Genomic DNA, 20,886 nt, shown 5'->3' with positions numbered 1-20,886 from the left:
AAGCAGCGCAGGGTTGGCTGAGCCTGGATAGTGCTTTGATGAGCGACCACCAAAGATGACAGCAGCGTTGATGGTTATAGCCCACAGCGCTGCGTGGTGGACAAATGTGGCCCACAGAGGGATGCATGCATGATAATGATGATAATATGAAAGTTTACAGAGAGGAGGCCTTCAGAACTGGAATTTAGCGCAAAAAAACCACAAGGAACATTACGCGATAATCTAAAAAGGACAATGAGCATTTAATAACAAAGAAAATGACAAATGCACATTGCTCTCAATTATGCACTGATCAGCGTGATTAGGTCTGGTCTAATAACCCCGATAACCCGCACGGCACGGGGAGGCCTTCATGCAGCAGTGGAATGACCACAGCGCTGTACACGCACACGTTCTGACACACCGAGTCATACGTGCTACGAGAAGAAGGACATAATTTAATAAATATATGGGCATCCACCGTTGACCGTTGCTTGCAACAAAAAATCGCACGCAACTTTATTCGGCTGTTGCCCCTTTTTCGTGGCGAGATTGATTTTTGGACGCTACCGTAAATCTCCGAGTTTTTTTTAGATGCTCGTTTCCCAGAAGCGTATTTTTAACGGGGCGCGACGAACCTCTGGGTTGCTTTCTTAACCGCGAAGCCGCAAGCCCATGGCACAAACAAGCGTTTCCCAATGGACGGGCGCGGAGAGGCCTCTGACACTTAACCACACGCACTGGGACAACATTCTCAGGGCCCCTTATCAGGACCCGTCTTCTGACCGTTCTAAACAAACAGGCAAGGCGCGGTCAGTCAACCACTGTCAGCCCGTCACAATGATAGATTAGCGCGCCTGTTATTCTGAGATGTTTCGTAGAGGTTTTTTATTTATTTAATCAAGTTCCCTTAAACAGAATTAACGTAAATGCAGCAGTACCACCCCGAGTCTTAACGCTTAAATCAGCACCTATATTACATACATGTATATACAATTGTTATACTGCATTAGTAGTGCTGCACCAACACAAAATTAAGAGAAACTCAATGCAGCTTTCAGTATCACTGCTCGACAATAAAATAAATGTATCAGAGCACGACGTTTCTGGAAATGTCCCTTCTTCATAGCAGAGGATATGAAGTATTTTAACAAGCTTAAACCAGCTTTAATTTGCTTGCAATTTAACACTTTTGGAGAAGAAAAAATCACATCAATGCGGAACATTTTCGTTTAGAAAGTGTGCAATTCGGTTTGTTGCAATGTGACGTTGACAGACAACTTCATGTGTGATCAATGGTGCAATAATAACAAACAGGGCATTATTATTCTTCTTCTTCTTAACCGATGTCAAAACCACGTGGCATGCGTGTGATCTCATCAGATCTCGGAAGCTCAGCAGCGTTGAGCTTGGACAGTGCTTGGGTGGGAGACCTCCACGCACGGGGCTCGGCGAACCTGCGGCACCAGAGCAGCATGCGGCGGCTCTTGAAGGACTGCTCCTTCGTGACGATATTTTTTAAGGGACCACCGTCTCGTATTCACCACGTGCATTGTAGCTCTTGAAACGTTGAGTGTTTTACCGAATTGTAAAACAATGTCTCCTCTTGTCACTTCGGTTTCCGACCCCTGTCCATGCATACCAGGTGATACAGGCTGCGCGGCTCCGTGGTTATCAGCAGAGAGCAGTACAAAAATGTCCATTGTCATACTGTTTTTCGATGCTCTCATATCTACGATACGCTCCCTGCTTTCACCAAACCACATTGATCAGCGTGGTGAAGTATGGTCAAACAACCCCCCAGCCCCCATGGCTCACACAGCAAAGGGAAGCCCTCATCCACCAGTCTATTGACAAAGGACTGAACACTGAGCACATGTACAGCGGTTTATTAATCCGCTGTTGTACAAGGGCCTCCCCTTGTTGTGCAGGTTAAGGAGGGCTATTTGTCGGCCAATTACAAGTTGGTTAAGGTAAGGGCCCAAGGCCGGTTCAAATATCACTGCCAATCAAACTCTGGTTACATGGATCACAGAGCTCTGGTTACATGGATCACAGAGCAGTGCATTAACACCACAGTACCACCACACCGCCCGATACGGGTGTACCATAGTACCGTTCATAGTGACAGTGAGTTGTCCTGGGAATATAACAGCCAATTTAACCTAAAAAGGCTAACACTCATCGCCAGCTTCCACTACGGTATGTATACATGCCCCCCCCCCCCCCATACACACACAAACCCACCACCACATTCCACTGAGACACGACAGCAGGCCACAGAGGCGCAGTGTGAATGCCTTTGAGGTCACCTTTCATTGCTTCACTTTTATCAAAGCTGGGTGGGTTTTTTTTCCTTGTGAAGAACACAGCGGTTGCAAGTTTTTACAAACCACTAAATCAACAACCGCAAGGAACGCGATGTCCGTCAGGCAATTCAGGGGGGGAGAGGGGGAGGAAGCCTGCAGTAAATGGACTCATTCGCCTGCCGTGTTTGCTCGACGTTACAGCCAGCCGGGTGCCCGGGGTCATGGCGCGCACGTGGACGGGCGAGCGAGCACACTCGGCACCCACAAAGACGCCCGCCACGCCGCACGTCGCTGGCTTCGTCCCCGTCACTGCGCTCGCCTCGCCCGCGCTCTTGGGCGCTGCGCCGCTCAGCCCCGGCCGCGGTGTCCATGCGAATTAGCGCGGAATCGACAACGGTTGCCGTCAGCGCACAGAGAGCGAGCGGTCTCGTGCAAGCAGAGAAGTGCAGTCTAAAGGTAGAGCCATCTTTTGAACTCCACACCAGGTTGTTTATTCTATCGAGTTGGGGTTGTCTTTTTTTATCGCAGTTGGTTGCTGAGCACGGACCCAACATGTTAAGCGGCCAGCAACAAATAGCACCAATGTAGGTGTATGAAAGAGACGTTTTACACGCCTTGAATTGAGCGATGTTATAAGACGTTGGGAAAAGAGACGATGAGGCGGATTCAAAATCCGAACAGTGTGAGGAGACAAACGTGGAGAGATGTGTTGGTGAAGTTTGGTCGAATCCCGCTCACGACCTGCGCGGCGAGAGGGTGGCCCCTTGACGGGTGCCCACGTCTCGGTGGACGACGTCTGCATGGGATGCCATCGAAGTCCGCTCTTGCGCGCGATGGCAGAAGTTTGTTCACGAGCTCAATGCCAATGTCGAGGTCTGCTAGGGCTACAGGAGAGAGAGAGAGTTCGTGTCGATTTGCTATTCGCCCTCCATTGAAGGTGTGCAGACTATACGGAGGTTTACGATGCGGTCCATCGTATGGATTGCATGGCCACAATCAAACTACCGAGACTTGTCTTTGATGTCTCATTGATGAAGGAGGTGAGTGAGATATTTATAACCTGCTTGCAACCTCACAAGTAAAATGTCACCCTGGACACCGTTGCTAATGAGATGTTCCATATTCATGGATTTTTCAGGTTAATTGTTTTAATTAATTTAATATGTAAAAGCCGCGGTGTTAGCAAATGCTTGGAAACGTATCAATCGATTTGCGCATGGCGCACAGATAACAAAACAAAAGCTGCGCCACACATGCAAATCATCTTCAAAATCTCACCACAACCACTGGGGCACACGATGTCCCCTCCCGGTCGCCAAGAGCGGCGCATGTCCGCGAGGCGTGCTCCCAGCAGCGTGGACCCGCAGGAGACGGCGCCCTCCGTACGCCGTCTGCACCGCTCACACATCCATCAGATCGGCCGCCTTGCGCAATATCCATCGCCTCGCACCCCCCCCCGCCCCCGGCCCGCGGCTCGCGAGGAACAACAGCGGTGGCCGTTGATGACAGGGTGGCCCCTTTGTGTCCTGCAAACGGCGGAGGCGGTCACACAGAAGCAAAGCAGGCGAGGGCTCCAGCCCCCCAAGCAGCCCAAGGTGCGCCGGATTCATAGCCGATATAAATAAATAAAAATATACCCCAATTATCACCTGGAATTTAAATCAAGACAATTGACACACACGAGCCACCAAACAAATATCTCTCTCGTCCTTATCTTGTCGGCATCTCTCTTTGGTCATCGAATGGGGAGCTCGTCTATGGTCTGCGACTCTCTCGTTCCATTCGATCTCTGTCACATCTTTATCTATCTTATCTCATCTCACGACTGTTTTGTCCACAGTTATCGCTTCTCTCTAAATCTTGTCTATTTTCTCTGATCTCTAACTCGTAGTTTATAAATTAAAAAGGGGGCCCTAAAAAAAGTTGTGCTTTCTCAACAATGGTTGTTACGCAACATCGTAGCACTTTGATACATGCTATCAGTCAATTTGTAATAAAATACAAAACATCACTTTGTGCATTCGTACCAATGATGATAACATGTTGATAATTTCGCTCAATTGAACTCTTTCATTAAAATATCACACTTAAAAATGAAATAACTTTTAACCATCCGGCAGTGCTGGCTAGTGGCAGCCTGTGATCAATCACTCTGTAGAGAGCAGCTAGGGTTGGTGGATCACACACAGATGATGTTGTTGTCAAAACTCCCTTCGCATGGGCGTCGAGGATGAGCCGTACCCTGGCTCGCCAGGAGAAGCCAGTACAGGAAAGTGCGGACGAATCTCGTCAAACTCTTTGGTTCTGTCGGTAAAGTCACGGAGGTATAAAATAAAATATATCACGACGTTTCGATCGCAACACAAGCGGTCGTCCTCAGGCGGAAAAAAATATAATCCAGCAGTGGAACTGCAGTTCCATTACCGAAAGAACCAAAAAGTATGGATTCCTGCAGTCACGAAAGCTTAAAATGAAGATTGAATCTCGTTATGTTGCTTTATGTATGGTTAGAGTGTTGCCTCCTCGCACATGTAGTGGGTGAACACAAACCGTGGACACTTTTCGATGAACGAAATCGAATTCCCGCGTGATTGAAATGTCACTACGGCAGGCGTCGCGAGATAATTGAAGAAAAAGCTCCCGGCAGGCTGCGCCATCCACCCGCGACAGCGTCACCACGGAGTCCATGCAGCGGAACAGCGACGCCTCCACATCACCCCCTCCACTCGTTCCAACTTGCACCAGATCTTTTGGTGAGTTCCTTGAAAAGGTCATTCATTTTTGTTTTAAATCAATTACGAGTCCTTCGTTTTAATATTGAAGTTCTTTATTCCGATTTCTGCATTAATAAAAGTGATATAGGTATACATTTTCATGTTAGGAGTAGAGTTGGAATGACTGTACGAAACGCATCCCTAATATTTCGTATTAAATGAAATGGAAAAAGGCCTTCCTATGTATGAAGCGTCTCGGGCCCCCATCAAACCTACCGTAGACACCCTTGACAAACATGATGTTCCATTTCAACAGATTTATTATCCAAGTCAAATATTTCAATGAGCAAAACAATAACAGTCTGGCTATGACTGTATTTGCATATTTCATCCCACGGGTATGGGCTGGTCTGGATTCATTAAAAACACAAAATGAATTTGCTGAAGATTCGGTTCGGGGGAGAACGAGCTCAGGCCACGCCACAATTATCACTGGAGGACTTCCGGTGATAATCTAGGTAACTTGCCAGTGTTTAATGTATGAAGTTGAAAGGAATGCTGCTGCTGCTGTAGAGTAATGGGTCGCACACTGGACTTGCGACACCAGACGTCATTGGTTAAATCTCCCAGCGCGCAAGTTGTCACATTGGACACGTTTCTTAATTCCCTGCGCATCTGTTCACTCAGGGGGAACTCCACAGGTAGCCGATGACGGAGTTGCGGGGCTGCACCTTTACCTCATTAAGCACTGGAGGGGTGGTGCATTGGTTCGCGCACTGCGCTGGGAACCCGACGCCCCAGTTCGATTTTCGCCCATGGCTGACATGAACAGCGAGTGACATCTGAACTTTCTTCGATGCTCTCCCCTTCACCAACTTGCATTCACCAGAATGGTGAAGTATGGTTCACAACTTCCGTGATCTCACGGTAGATGGCAGTGTTGAAGATGGCAGTATTGAGTGCTATCCCCTCGTATGTGTGGGTTTTCCCAGGGTATTCGGATGTTTGACCTCATGCCATTCACTAATGGAATTTGAAAAACATCCCATTGAAGGATGCAAACATGTTTTGAGCCTCGAGTTAAAGCTTTCGTGACTGCAGGGATTATTTTATTTCCATTCTACGTGACTTTACCGAAAGAACCAAGATGTGTTGAGCCTTTGGAGCTTTCCTGGGAAGATAATTGCCTGTAGTGTTGTCGCTCCTCTCTATGGGACGTAGAGCATCTGTGAAAACTCCTATTATCCGTGCTTTTGTGTTCTCATTCCGCATTGAAGAACAGCTTCATATTATTATCCGTGATTTTTTCAACCGCACTGCAAATCAATCCTATTCTCCGTGGGTTTACAACACTTTTTGTTTGCTGCGGATAAAGCCAACTAAACTCCGAGATCATATTTCGTATAATACAATCCACGATGTCCATCCCCCACATTACCGCGGACAGGTGGAGTTTGGCCGCGTTACTTTGCAGCGCGATTGTTTATTAGTCTTGCTCCAACACAGGAGGGGAAGGTGACGTTCACTGGCAACGACCACTACACAACGTGCAGCCGGGCCCCAAATGAAACTGCAAGCGAAAGTCCGAGCAGATGTCTTAAATTGGCCGTCGGAGAACACTTACGTAATGGCCATCACAAATCATCATCGCGGCGCGCAAAGAGAGAGAGACGCTAAAGCGAGTGTCTATTGCTCTCAGGCATTACGTCACCGTCCAACTTAGTATCGCATGTGACTGCAGTAGAGTAAATTACACCGCACTGAGAAATCAGTTTACCGACACTCAATGGTAGTGGGGTTATTTTGACCAAAGCCATTACAGTATCTGACTTCATTCCATGACTTGGAAACTTGAGCGTACGAGGGAAGAAGTCAGTTGAGAACGGCGTGGCATGATGATGCCGTGGGTGCGATGGTTAGCACACTCGATTTGTAATCCAGAGGTGGCGGGTTCTGAGCCCCCGGCGTAGCAGTTAAAACAACGGTGGGAGTTTATCATCGCGAGATTCACCGCCCGGGTTGTCACTTGGCATGTTGTGTGCGGGTCCTGCCACGGTCTGAAATATGTCTGGCAGGTGTAGAAAAAAATATTAGGGACAGAATATCGAGCTCCCCCTTGTGGAAGGCTCTTCCTCCAGCAGAGGAGGGATGAGGCCATCGAAGGGCTGCACCGCTGCCTTCAATTGCATGCAATGCATTCAGAAATGTCCCCTTCAGATTGTGCTGCATATGACCAGGATTAACCCCACAGGAAACCCACGTCTGTAGTTTGAGGTTTAAATAATTTCTCGGTAATGGGGTCCTCTATTTAACTTTAGAGATGTTTTGTTGATGTTGCTGGGTTTATGTTGTTCACAAAAGCGGTCTCATAAAGTGTTAACTAACATTCGTATCTTCATGCCACGTTATATCTGAGGAGGCCACTTTCACAGAATATTATGAAAATAAGCAAATTCATAAATATGTACGCATTATGCCAATGTGTTTGTCTATTTTTTTCGTGAGAAGTACAGTACCAATGTTTCTTTCGTTGGTTGTTCGAACTCAAAAGTGCATTGGCGAATTAATGAGTATGCACCATGACGCCCAGGGCATGGATTCCCTTGACTGATTCCCACACAGTGAGCAGCTCTAACTATTCCATGAAGTAAGCCTGTGTGCCCTGCCGTCCCACGCTCAGAGAGAGAGAGAGAAAATAAAACACCACCGGTTTCATAACGGGGCACTTGAGTCACAGACTGAACTCCCCGCGGCACCCTGCAGAATACATAAAGCGCGCGAGAAAATAGCGCCGGCGCTCCGTGGCGAGGCACAATTCCAAATGTGTTACACACGGCTGTCCCGAACGTACGCCCGTGAACCGTGTGCGGAGGTGTATGCGTGTGTGCGTTCATGTGAGGGGCAGTCAAACCTCAGGAAACCCACGGACAGAATGGCAGCTGGGGAAACTTCTTGGCTGGTGTCCGCTTTTCAAAGAAAGCGATCTTGTGCGTCTGTACATTCTGTCCTGACCGATGGCGCTAGTCCACTCAAATGACACTCTCGATGATTTACGACGACACTGCCCCCACCCCCGCTCGCCCCCTCCGCTCTCTCTCTCTCTATCTCTCTGGATAGCCAAAGGGCCCCATCGGCCATTGGCCGAGACGGTTTGCTCAGAGCAGCGCGCCCCTCCTGACGTGGCCGCCCCCGCGCATGGCGCACGCGCACCATCTGCGAAACCTCTCAGCGTTTTCCAGGGAGAGGGGCCCCACGCAGTCCGTACCCCGCAACGAGCGGTGACGCGGCGCGTCTGTGTGTGCGCGCGCGTGTCTCTGTGTGCGCGTGTGTCCCCGTGTCACAATACCTTGCTGATCTCAAGGAGCATACGCCATCACACCAACTCCGGTCATCCTCGCAGCAGCAGCAGCTTTTTCCTGGCCATCAAACAAAGACGGTGGTCAGTTTAACGCGTAGGCTTTTGCGACCAATGTTATTTATAAATGTGTCGTAACCCTCCTCCACCCGACTCGGCCAAACAGTATAAAATGTGTCACGTTGACAACAGACAAATAGTTCACTACTTTAGCCCACCGGTGTGTTGAAGAGTGAATCCACAACATTTACAATTTTTGAGTACGACGTTATTATTTAAGCTTATTATTAAATAATACATTATACAATTCCTTATAGGGGAAACACATACTAATTAACTGATTACTAACGTAGCATCTAATTACAATAACACACATTACAACTAATTACTAATCTACAACTAATTACTAATCATAACAATTGACTGATTACCAATCAATTATATAATTACAATACCCCCCCCCTCCGCCTTAAATAACTGCACCTGAATGAGTTAAATGATGACGTCACCCTGCTGCTGCTCTATTTAAGACCAGGAGCAAGTGGAGGGCTTCACCATTCTGGCGAATTGCCCGATGATGCTGGATGTAATTACCAGCGAAACGTCGTACTCAAAATGTAAATGCTGTGGATGCACTCTTCAACACACCGGTGGGCTAAAGTAGTCAATTATTTTGTCTTTTGTCAACGTGACACTTTTTTACTGTTTGGCCGTGTCGGGTGGTGGAGGGTTACGACACATTTATAAATAACGCGATCTAACCCAAAAACCTTTGTTATGAAAGATGGTGGTCACCGCATCGCGCGCTTTCAGATGCGCTTCTGCGGCCGTCTGGAACGTTCTTCCTTCCCATATTAGGAAGCCACTGGAGCTTTGCACTTTGAATCATCTCGATTGAAAACTCGTTTTCTTCCTAAGTGCTTTTTGTGTTTAGTTTGTCGTCCTTCCCCGTACCTCAGATTAGCACGGTTGGCTACGTACGGTGCAAAAGAAGTTCAACATATATACATGCACGGAGTGCGACGGACATCCCAAATGAAATGCATTGCGAGTTCTCTCCGCATTCCCCGAGCTTGCCGAGTACCAAACCTGCCGAGCCCCCACCCCCCGTCCCAGTTCTGCTTTCCAGTTTAACCCAAGGTTCGATTCGCCAGAGTCCGCAAGTGCATCGTGCACGTAGCAATGGTCTGTTGCAGAATGTAACCTGTTCGTGCCCAGTGATGTTTAGTAACCCCTGCTCTTTCAAGGCACAAACATCATGAAAACATTAAAACTATGATCAGTAATATCATAATGGTCAGCAGCAGCAATAGCCTTGGACAATTCACTGCTGGACGAAGGCTTCGCCCAGCTGCCATCGTGTCTCATGACCACGTGATGTAATGGTTTAACCCCGCACCTGCACGCGAGCCGATCTGATCGCTCCATCTCCTCGGGGTACGTCAGCTCGGTCACATTCCACGTCTTGGCTGTCACTCCATCATTATCCTCGACCACCTGCTCATCACCTCCGCTCCATCTAAACCCCACGACGTATAAATGTGGAACATACTTAATAGCGCACCGTTCTGGTGAGTGAAATAAAACAAACATGCACAACAAATTTCAACGTAGAATAATACTAATGTATGGTCACTTGTCAATCCACTGCTGGATGAAGGCCCCACTCCAGTCGGTCGTGAGGTTCGTAGTCATCAGAGCAGCTCCATAATTTCGGATGCACATTGTGGACACTTGCAAGAAGTGGGTGAACCGTTCTCGTGTCATCGGGAGGTGGCGCTGTGCTTGGGGTTTTTTTTGTCAACCACTCAGGACCGCCATTCGCGTTCCAGACATCGTCCACCTTTCTCGAGGTGGACAACCTACGGCCAGCTCGGACAGTCTCAACGTGGCACGGCTTTCTCATCCACGCTCGGATGGCGACGGTGCCCCACAGTCTCGGTTTATTGACGAAGTATTCATTGTTGCTTTCAACTGTAGATTATGACTTTGAAAGTAACAACCCCATACATGTGATCGTGACGCTTTTAATATTTGCATTGTGAAGTTTCCTAAAGTTGTGGGAGTGCCTGGTACAGTAGTGCATTTGTTGTCAATGTTTGCATGGAGATCATCTTTTTTGATGGTCTCATTGTGTGATTTTGTGTGTGTTGTTGCTGAATGTGTTATTTCAGCAGAGGAAGGGGATCCTGTCTGGTCCGTCTCCAACATAAACAGCGGCGTCGAGACAGGATAAGCACTCTGATCCTGCGTAGTTACAACGCGCTAATTCTGTTTTGTCAGTGAGCGAATGGCGAAAACTATTTTTTTAAATAAAATATCTGAAAAAATATATTATTTATAGACAGCCAATGTATAACCCTGAGGATGATGACATTGTACCGACTGCCTAAATATTTGTTGTATTCTCCGGATTATAAGCTCTGAAAAGCAAGACGCGCCCCAATATCTATGGCTGTGTTTGGCAGAGGTGAACAAGTCTGGTCCCACACATAAAGACAAAGAACCCCCGTATAGCCTTTACAGACTGTTGGGGCAAGTGCTGTTAGCGAGCACCTATGAAGACCGACACGACACACGACAGGGAGGGTGGCCAAAACCACGCTTGGTCGCCTTTGTCTCTCCAGTGGCGATGTTCACACACCGCACCAGAAACTCATTTGAGGCTGAGTCGACCTCGGGGAGGCCCAGGACCAGTTCGATAATCGCCACTGGTGTTGGCCGTGAGCGGAATTCGAATTCGGGCCGCCAGATTCGTAGCGCAGCGCCGCTAACCGCTACACTAACGTTGTTGTTGTGTCTTGACCCTCCAGAGCAACCCCAGACTCACTCCTTAATCCGACCAGAGGCAGAGAAGCTTCAACATGAACGAGTGCTTTACTGAACGACTCCAAGAAGTGGCTCCGAACCCCAGGGACCGCGGTCCTTTAAAGCTCCTAGTGAAGCTTAACATAACGTTAGGGACCGTGGACAATAACACCCAAACAACAAAACATCACAATTCCCCACCCACACACACGTACTACGACCAGATCACGAGACACAGACCCAGCTTTTGCTTTGACATACTGGGAGGGAACGATTGCGAGTCATAATGCAGAGAATACGGATTGTGTCCTCAAACACGTGACAATGACCACTGTTGAAATTTCTTTCCAGCATGGTAGGTTTTGTCAAACAGTGTGATTATTTATGGACACGCCACTGAAATCTAACGCCTGTGTCGCACTTCTCAACAGCTGATTTCACGCTGTGAAAGTGATGGCCCCCATATCTTGCGGAGGAAGCCTTGGAATGCATGAATGAGTGCGTGTAGCAGATTGGTGTGTGTGTGTGAGAGAGAGACGTGCAGAGGCTTGGAGACAAAATGACGGAACTTGTTTTCTCGATAATAATGCCTCCATATTTAGTGGCGCTGTCTAAAAATGGATCACGGTTAGTATAAAGCTCGTTCCAGGAGAAATGCCCTCGCGGTGCGACATCGCACAGCTCTGAACTTCACTCCCCTCGGCACGCACTTTGGCCCCAAATTAAGCAAGCGCTCCGCGCTGTACTGGCAAAACAACTTTACTTGGCTTCTGTGACTTGTCCGCAAATGCCTTCTCGTCGTTCCAAAAAAAGAGAAAACTCTTCACCCCCGCATTGCGTAATACATAACAGCTAAGTGGGGCCTTAACGCGACACAGGCCTGGTGGAACAATGTGTATTCCAGTGTTTTGATTTGCATGTTACCAGAATAGCAGCACTCATTTACCGCTGTGTGTGTAACTGGTGACCTGACGTGAACCAGATCTCAAAACCTCCAGAGCAAAATGTTCTCGAAACCAAATAGGCTCCAGTGACCTCTGCCCCGGTGAACATTCTATACCGATAATTACCACAGCAGTTCTGTGACGCGAATATTAATAACATTACACTATTTCTTTGCAGCCAATTGTCATTGACATCCACTGCTGAACGAATGCCTCATTCTGTGTTGTTTGGCCATACTTCACCACGCTGGGTAGTGCAGGTTGAGGAAGGGGTTGGCCAGAACTGGATCGCACGTCACTCGCCATGGCTGGCAATCGAACTCAGCTTGCCAGGTTCATTGCGCAGTGTGCTAGCCACCACTCCGCCCGATTTTAAAAATATATATTGTAACAGAGAACTGGAGTGGAAAACTGCCAGCATGACCCCGCAATGCTCATACAAACGAACCTTGGGACAACCATTAGGGTGTAGAGGGGCCGGGGTTGGTTCAGATGAACTCTCGGCCGTGGCCAAGAACTGAACTCAGGTTGCCAGGTGTACAGGCGCGCTTCACAAAACACTGCACCACCAGCGCCGCCGCTTTGCAATGACAAACGACAAAACCTGCCGGACGAAAGGACGCGTGATAAACGTGACTACGAGGCACAAGTTGTAATTCATGGCTCGTGAATTATTTATAAAGGCCAGTGATGGCAAATCGTTGAGAGAGAAAAAAAGAGCACACGGCGGTAGGCACAGCAAGATTTGTCCTCGTCGCTCGCCCAGCAGAGGGCTGCAGAGTGGGGCCCGTGCCGACTTATCCTGGCAAAACAAATCCGTCACTTAAACGGGACACGCAGCGCCGTTCAACCGAGATGCTGCTCACGCATTTACCCGGCGGTTCTGTTTTCTCGGTATAAATGAACCGAGTCTCATTCACATATCGTGAAAGCGAACGGAGAGGCTGGACACAACGAGATGTAACACCACGCAATGGCGTGCTGCTCACAAAGAACGAAACATCCATCTGTAGCACTGTAGCCTTAAAAGCAAATCTCTGTATATGGCGACGTTTCGGGCAATGGCCCTTCTGCATGTAGCCTCACATTCATCTCACGAGCCGGTGGGCTGGGCAAGGCTGAGAGCGTTGCATCTACTGTACAATATGGTGATCACATGGCACGCATGCGAGGCATGGAGGGAGTTATTCCTTCCTGCTGTTTGTGCTCCGCAGGAAGGCTGCCCACAATCACAGTCTGATTCTAAATATCGCATCTGTGTGCCTTGCTCCCGTTTGCAAATGCGAATGTGACCACCTCTGATAGATCTTCGCAACCAGCCTCAACGTGCGTCCGTTCTGAGGGATGAGGCATTCCCACGTCTGGACGAGTCAATTGATTTTTCACGGCAGCGTCGCGCCGCCATGTGATGTCAGGGACATGGAAAGCACTCCCTTTGATGCGCATTCGAAGACCGAAGCCACAGAGGGGATGCAGTGTTGCCGGCCTCTGATAAGATACGAAACACGTGTGCTGGGGCTTGAAACTGCTGGAGATTATGCCAGCGTAAAGGAAAGCCTTGGGGAGAGGCCGTTTGTCATCTGGGATCTTATTTACTGTGGCAGGTAATTAGCTTTCCCATTGCAATCACCGTGTCGACTAAAACCAGCCCAAAATCATGCTACATCGATCCCCTTCTAGGAATCGTTCATCATGCGAGCTTGCGCAATCACCTTGCTAATGTCCTTCCCAAACTTACCGGGGCTTCAATGCCGTAGTGACCACGGATACGCGGTGCACGACGCACACAGAAGAGTCGCTTGCAAGTTGCGTAAATATCACATCTGGGAAGCGCGCGAGTTTCCTGGAGAAGGGAATTCTCCTCTCAATTGAGTCGTTGCCCGGTTGTAAATAATCATCGAAAAAGGTCACCTAATTGTCCACGAATAGTACAACTAAATAAAATAAGGCTAGTGTTTATAGTTAACATACAAAAATTAGAAACCATCCATTGTAAAAGCTTATGTTATGTTGGACATTAATACATTGATATTGCCGCAAGTTAAATATGGAGATTTCATTCATCAACCGTGATCAATCCACTGCTGGATGAAGGCCTGCCTATCCGAGCCGGCACCACCTCTCACAATCCTGCGATGTAATATAATTAATACAACGGTAGAATTTTCAATACGTGGTGAACAAGTCGTCTTGTTTTATACAAAGAATTGGCGACAATTGTAACGCGTCCCAGAGTGGAGCGGCCGCCGGGGAGACGGAGCGATTAAATCAGTTTTTTTGCGCAGGCGCTAGGCTCGGTGCATTGCTGCATCGCGCATTCACGATAGGTGCTGCGTGGCAGCTTGGCCGCCGCCGCCGCTGCCGCTGATGAGGCACTGCGGGGAGCAGAGGACACGAAATGAACCCCGCGTGTTGTTGATGACGACGGCGGCGCCGTTATGTAACGAGTGGGGTGGGGGGCGATGGAGAAAGAGTCCTTATCCAGTTTCACTTTAAGTTGTGCTCGTGAGCGCCAGCTGAATATGACGAACGGAGCTGGCCAGCGAGGGCACGGAGCCAGCGGCATACGCGGCGGACAGAAGCCACTGTAGCCTCTCCTCCCGAACGCCGAGCTCCACCCAGAGGTTTCGCGGTCCTCCCCCGAACGTGCCACGGCCACCTCCAGAGCCTTGCCGAGGAGCACGCCCCCACCTCCCCCACGGGCTGGGTGTGCACGCCTCCTAGACAGCAGCAGCAGCCAGGCTCCTGGGCCGGTGTGATGGCGAGTTCTCGAGAGGTGACTGGCATCAGAGAGAGGCGCAGCATGGCGAGAGGAAAACTTTGCTGTCAATTCCACCCCTCCACCGCACCCCACTGTTTAGACGGCCGTCGTCCGCCACAGGCCAAGTTGGAGATGCTTCGTCAATGTAAATGTGTCAATATATCATTAACGATGGTCGTTTAATTACAGGTACACTTATTATAATAAATGTATGGCCAGGTGGCTCAGCGGAAGGGCAAGCGGCTCGCAATTGGAGAGGCTGCGAGCTGGAATGTTTGTTGGGAGTTGATCATTTATCTGGGATACACTTACCCTGCCATAGGAATGTGGATTTTCCACCACTGGCTCAGGACTGTAAACGGTACGTAAATGCAATAAATGTTGTTTCTAGAAATAATTGACTTTGTATTGCAGTGGCACAAAATGAACCCCCCCCCCCCCAAATATAAAAAAAAACTTTTGCTGCGTGCAAAACTGCGCGGCCTCACTTCAGAGTTGCACGGGATAGCGGAAAAATCGCCATAGGCAGAGGTTGCTGGCCATTGAACAAAGAAACAAAGATGGTGGTCGCCGCGTCGAGCGCTTTGAGATGCGCTTCTGCGGCCGTCTGGAACGCTCTTCCTTCCGATATTAGGAAGCTACTGGAGCAATGTGCTCGTAAATCATCATCTAGATTGACAAACTCGTCTCTTTAGAACTGCTCTTTGTGTTTAGGTGTGTTGTGCTTCCCCCGGAACCTCCGATTAGCACAGTTGGCTGCGTACGCTGCGAAAGAGGTTCAACACACACACGTACAGGTGGAGAGGCGTACGCTCGAACAACGCATAGGGCGCTCTGTCTCTCTGTGACCCGATACGCCACGCGCAATTGGCGCCGAGTGAGAGTCGCGCGCAGTTGAAGTCTCGCGTCAATGAGCCCAAGGCGAGCGGTGAAACTCGCACAGGGCGTGCGGGAGGGGGGGGGGGCAGCTGCTGCCTATTGCCTGAAATTGATTAGCTACGCGAAATCAAAGAACCGTTGTCCATTACGCAGAATGAAACATTAGACTTAACTTCCAATCAACATAAACAGTTCCATTATACGCCGGAAAACGTTGATATTCATCCGCCATCTGGTAATGACAGCGACTCGTTGAGTATTTTTTGCTTTTCAGGAGCAATGATCATTCTGTCCGCATCGAGAGCCCTGCAAATTCCTCTCAAGGTCTCAGTTTCCCCTTTCGTGTTGTGACAAGAACCCAGAGCGAAGAGAAATATGCAGATAATTGCTCGGTCGAGCACAGAAGAATGTGCGAGATCACTGTCACATGAACAACCGGATAAATGTCAGAGTCATAACTCGGCAATTGTTTTATTGATGCAGTACTCTTCTCCAGTTTACAGCCCTGAGCCAGTGGTGGAAATTCCACATTCCACTGAAGGGGGCGCGTCTGTCCATAAGACAGCCACTGTTGATTTTCCCACCGCGTTGTGCCGTGCTCATGTTGTTGACTTCGAAGGGACGATTGGCTGAGTCAACCCCCGATCCCGGTTTTGAACTCGCAACTTTTTTCTTTATTGCGAACCGCTCGCTCTGCTGCTGAGCCGACGTGACCGGTTCGGACGAACAATGCCCGTAAGTTCGCCGAAGAAGAGACCAGATCACATGGCGGAGCATGGAGGATTGTAAACACTGCGTTTAGAAGTTATCGTCGCATTCACTGCCAGTGGACGGCGCCTGGTACTGAAGCGCCGCTAAAAAAGCAACAACACTTACGAGCTGTCAAAATTACACGTCGCAGTATGCCGGCGATAAACAGCGAGGCTCCGCTAAACGACCATTCCGACCGTCTCGACCGGCTGAAGGACGCGGTGAAGGAGCCACGCTGAGCTATTCTCAGCTCGCGCAGAACACGGCGCGTCTCTGTGCAGCGGCGCGCGGTCATCAGAGGCCTGGGCGGACACGCTACCCGCCACCTATACCGGCAAGAACAACATGTTATCTTCCCGAGGCGCTTGCGCCCACGAAAACGAGCGACGACTGCCACGGCTAGGACCCCGTGTTCCCACGTGTTGCGTCTGCGCGTAACCCTGCTACCTCACGTTCCCCCCCCACCCCGTCTTTACCTCCAAGTCACGTGATGCGTTGTTTTCACCGTGCCACCAACAATTCTCACGCGCGGCCGTGTGCCCGTGTGACCCCGTCTATCCCCGGATCGCCCCTGCGCGTCGCTCAAGCGCAGCGCTGTGGCGCTCCGCCCGGCTCACTGCAAACACCGTGGCCGCCCGCCCGCCCGCCCGCCTGCCCGCGACAATGCCACCGTCTGCGTCGCGTGCGCCGCTCCAACGCCACCGATTGAAACGACCGTCGAGGGCGCGCCGCCTCACACAGAATGAGAGTCTCGTCGCAAAAGTTTGCGTGCGTTTCGAAAGTCTCACCGTTGACAAAAAACGCGTTTTGAAGACTTTGTTTTTTTTCTTAAATAAATTAGGCATCGTTAAATGAACTAAAAGAAACATTCCAAGCAGTGCGTGGCTTGTATGTGTACGTACCCGACAAAACATTCCCCAAATATCCTGAACAAGTAGAGGTAAAGGCGCAGCCCTGCATTTGCTTTCTTGCGCCACTACTGGGGGAAGGACCTCGGCTCGAGACAACACGACATGGTATTTGGCCTACTCTTCCAGATTCACCAGACGTGTTGGAAGAGGTGGACATTCCTGCACTTTACCTCAACACACGCAAACTGCCGTCTCACTGTTGTGGTGAACTCAGCTTTACTGCTGTGAAAGTATTTCATGTTTCTGCCATCATTTAACGATCAGAGCAAAGTTCGCCAGAGCTGGCTGGCAAAAGACTCGGTGCTTCATTTCAGCCGCATCAGTCCGGAACGCTGTGCCATTAATGATCAGTCTCTGCTTGAGAGCATGCTCGCTTCATCTCGCCGCGGTGGCTAGGATATGTTAACTCCCTCGCCCGGTATACAGGAGGTCGTGGGTTCGATCTTGACGCTGACGCCTGCTGTATATTTGTAGTTTGCTTGTCTCTCTTTCTCCCCGTGGATTTTTCAACATGCGTATTGAGTTTTTGGCTGATGTGCATCCCCACGTGATGATAAGCCACTTCGTTGATCTATCAATTGTGGCCAGATCGCTTATGAAAAAGAGTTTCATTGCTAAGTGGGCCTTACCTGGTGAAATTAAAATAATAACTTTAATTTTAAAATAACTAAACCTTACCCCAAACATCTTTAGGAGCATTTAGGGACTGTACACTCATTCATACCAAGAGACACTTCTGAAGACGAAGGAAAAAGTCGCCCCGAGAGCAGTTATCATTATGAGGCCTCGTAAACTGTTTATCACTCGAACATGGGAAGTCGGCTTCGCTATCTGAGGTGCCCTTTGATTTATAGCCTCTGAAAACACGAAAAGAGAACTTGATATCCTGCAATAATCAGCGCCTTTCATCCTCGCGGCCATAAAAGGGTTTAAGCGTTAATCTCGCCATCATCCATTTGCAAAAACCCCTCATGGACGCGTTCATCTACTTTAGTTTGTGTATTGATTTAGGTGGTTGCATTTAAAGTTGTGTTTCCTAGGAATCGATACATTATCAATATTAACAAATGCCAACATTGGTGTATTGCGGTTAAGGTTCTCTTAGAGGATCTAATCACTCCTTTGAACAGGGAACGTTGCACTGCAATTAAAACGATGTCACAGAACTTAGCTGCAGCGACGCGCACCTGGAGGGAATGTTGTTTTGGGTTCGATCTGTACACGTGGCATCATCATGTGTGGTCAGTGTGTGATTGTGAGCACTTTCTTTCTCGACAGAGAGAATGCAAGTGAATGCATGCCTTGAAATCAGAGACAAAGGCGTGTTTGGTGTTTATGCCACTGCCAAGTCTGCGTAACAAACACACCGCTGGGATGTGCCTCACGGCGGGCACACACACAGAGAGCGAAGAAGGCGTTCGGGCCTCATTGTGTTTGCCGAGGGCTCTTCCGTGACACTTGAGGCAACACGGCCGCGTGTTCTTAGGGAGGCACACTCCTCCGTGTTGAGACCGGCTAAAGTAAACACAACTCTCGCTTTAACAATCCACTTTTCAAACCGGTTCACGAAGCCGGATAAGCTCAAGCAACAAAAACGTATTTTGTATACTTTATATTGTAACCGTTGGCAAAGAGACTGATATCGTCCTTGCTAGCAGCGTGGCCTAGCCAAGCCCACTCACTCACTTTTCTGAATAGTCAATACGAAGTCTTTATGCGACTTCTATTGGGCACTCCGTACCTTTCCCTTTCCGTCTCTCATCATTCCAAGCATCTATCGATCCGTACTTCTTGGCGAGATTTTCAATTCTCGCTACATTTTTTTTCCCGGTCAATGTCAATATTTCGTGGAAGGGAATTTACATTTTCATAGAAGGGAATATTTTCACGGATTAAAAACACATTTCTTCCAGCTCAGCTTCCTAATAAGCACTGCCAACTTGCTTGCCCAAGAAATAAACCAAATAGATTTGACATCGAGTACAAAACACTGTAGAAGATGACATTCTTCACGTCCTGGACCAGGGGTCGCCAACCTGTGGGATGCGGCTCTCTAAGATGTGCGCCGTCGCGTTATTTATGAATTATTTACCGTCGCGTATTCGCACGCATTGCAGCCCTTCTTGTGGCGAACGACAAATGTGCGCAATAAAACGACGCTTTGCTTGTTTGATTTATGCTCTATTATGTGGACACCAAAGTGGCAAAAGGATCTCTTTTTCTTAATCGCCCATGAGCGGGGGGCCCACACAGCCACGCGGGGTCCCAATGAGAGGAGGCTCCGCCAAAAATAGAGGCGTGAAAAAGCAGCGAATGCAATGTCAGCCTTGTACTGTGCCCCTCCTCCTGCTGCTGCTGCTCCCTACCCACAGCCAGTCACACACACATGCTCTGGGAATGCATTCCAACAGTCTCCCCCATCCTGCCCTCCCCTCCCTCCCCTCTCGCTGTCCCTCCCCTGCGTGCCGGCCCCAGAGCCCGCTGGACAGTAGAGCCACTGTAAGCGGAGGTTCTCACTGCAATGCGGCCGCGCCGGCTCGCGAAACACCGGGGGCACAGTCAGGGGCCATCACACAGGGGGCCTTTTCAGTCTTTCCGAGAACGAGGGACGCTGTGAACCGGCAAACCGCGCCACGCAGCACCGCGGATGGAACACCGGCTGGCACGCGGCGGCATCGCGCGGGTGGCATTGGGTGGCATAGGCCCTGGGGCAAGGAATTAAATGTCCCCTCCGTCTCGCTTCATTGCCCAGCGTTTGGGCCCCTCAGCGGACCGTAGGCCCCGGGTTGCAGGGGCACAGCTGTCCTGGCGCTGGAGACGGTGGCACCGCGCGCGAACCTCGCGGCGAAGGCGTGAACTTTCGCGGCGGACCATTCGAATAAAAGGGTGCTCAAGGATACTGTCAATTAAATATAAATACACATCTATATACGTCTCTCTATATATAGATATCTCTCTGGGGGTAACGGTGCTATGGCCAATATCAGTGTCAAGTGGTATCTCAACCGGTCCCAAGCACCTACTGACAGTGGAGCACCCAGGGAAGGGGTTGATGGGAGCACCCTTTAGGAAGCGTTATACTTTCTAGAGCCACCTCTACCCACCACGTTCACTAAGCCACACTCAGCAACATGGTGAAGTATGGTCAAACAACGTCCAGGAGCGACACAGCAGCAGCGTGTATTGATACAGGGCTGCATATTGTGCAGGGCGAGCAGTGTGCCAACAAAACAAAGGGAATGAAGCAAGGGCAACTTACTGGGCTGCAATGGGCACAGCGAGGGCACAGGAGAGGGAGTCATGATGAAACGTTACATGTTCGCCATCCTTTTACCGCAGAAGTTCCGCAGGTTCCTGCGACGATGAGAATCATGTTGTTCAAGAAGGCCGTCAATAGTCGGTTTGATATAAAACATCCATGGAGTATGAAAACAAATAGTGTGTCTATTAAACAGAAGGTGTACACACGAAGCTCT

At 49.3% G+C, this 20,886-nt stretch overlaps 1 long non-coding RNA gene across 3 annotated transcripts; it reads right to left on the bottom strand.

Moving 5' to 3' along the window:
- Positions 1–218: 218 nt before the first annotated feature.
- LOC116946678 (uncharacterized) lies at positions 219–17,412 on the bottom strand. Of its 3 annotated transcripts, XR_004403594.2 has the most exons (7): positions 16,976–17,412; positions 12,558–14,889; positions 9,757–9,876; positions 8,349–8,418; positions 4,839–5,049; positions 3,567–3,814; positions 219–3,172 (listed from the first exon to the last, which is right to left on the bottom strand). It is a non-coding gene; the product is annotated as an uncharacterized LOC116946678 (long non-coding RNA). The 3 variants fall into 3 exon arrangements; XR_004403595.2 differs by lacking the exon at positions 4,839–5,049; XR_012945439.1 differs by lacking the exon at positions 12,558–14,889 and having other exon boundaries at positions 16,976–17,058.
- Positions 17,413–20,886: the final 3,474 nt, after the last annotated feature.

The sequence above is a fragment of the Petromyzon marinus genome, chromosome 27, assembly GCF_048934315.1.
Source record: "Petromyzon marinus isolate PM22_M1 ecotype Great Lakes invasive population chromosome 27, UKy_Petmar_22M1.pri1.0, whole genome shotgun sequence".
NCBI lineage: Eukaryota > Metazoa > Chordata > Hyperoartia > Petromyzontiformes > Petromyzontidae > Petromyzon > Petromyzon marinus.
This window is presented reverse-complemented; position numbering and strand designations above follow the sequence as displayed.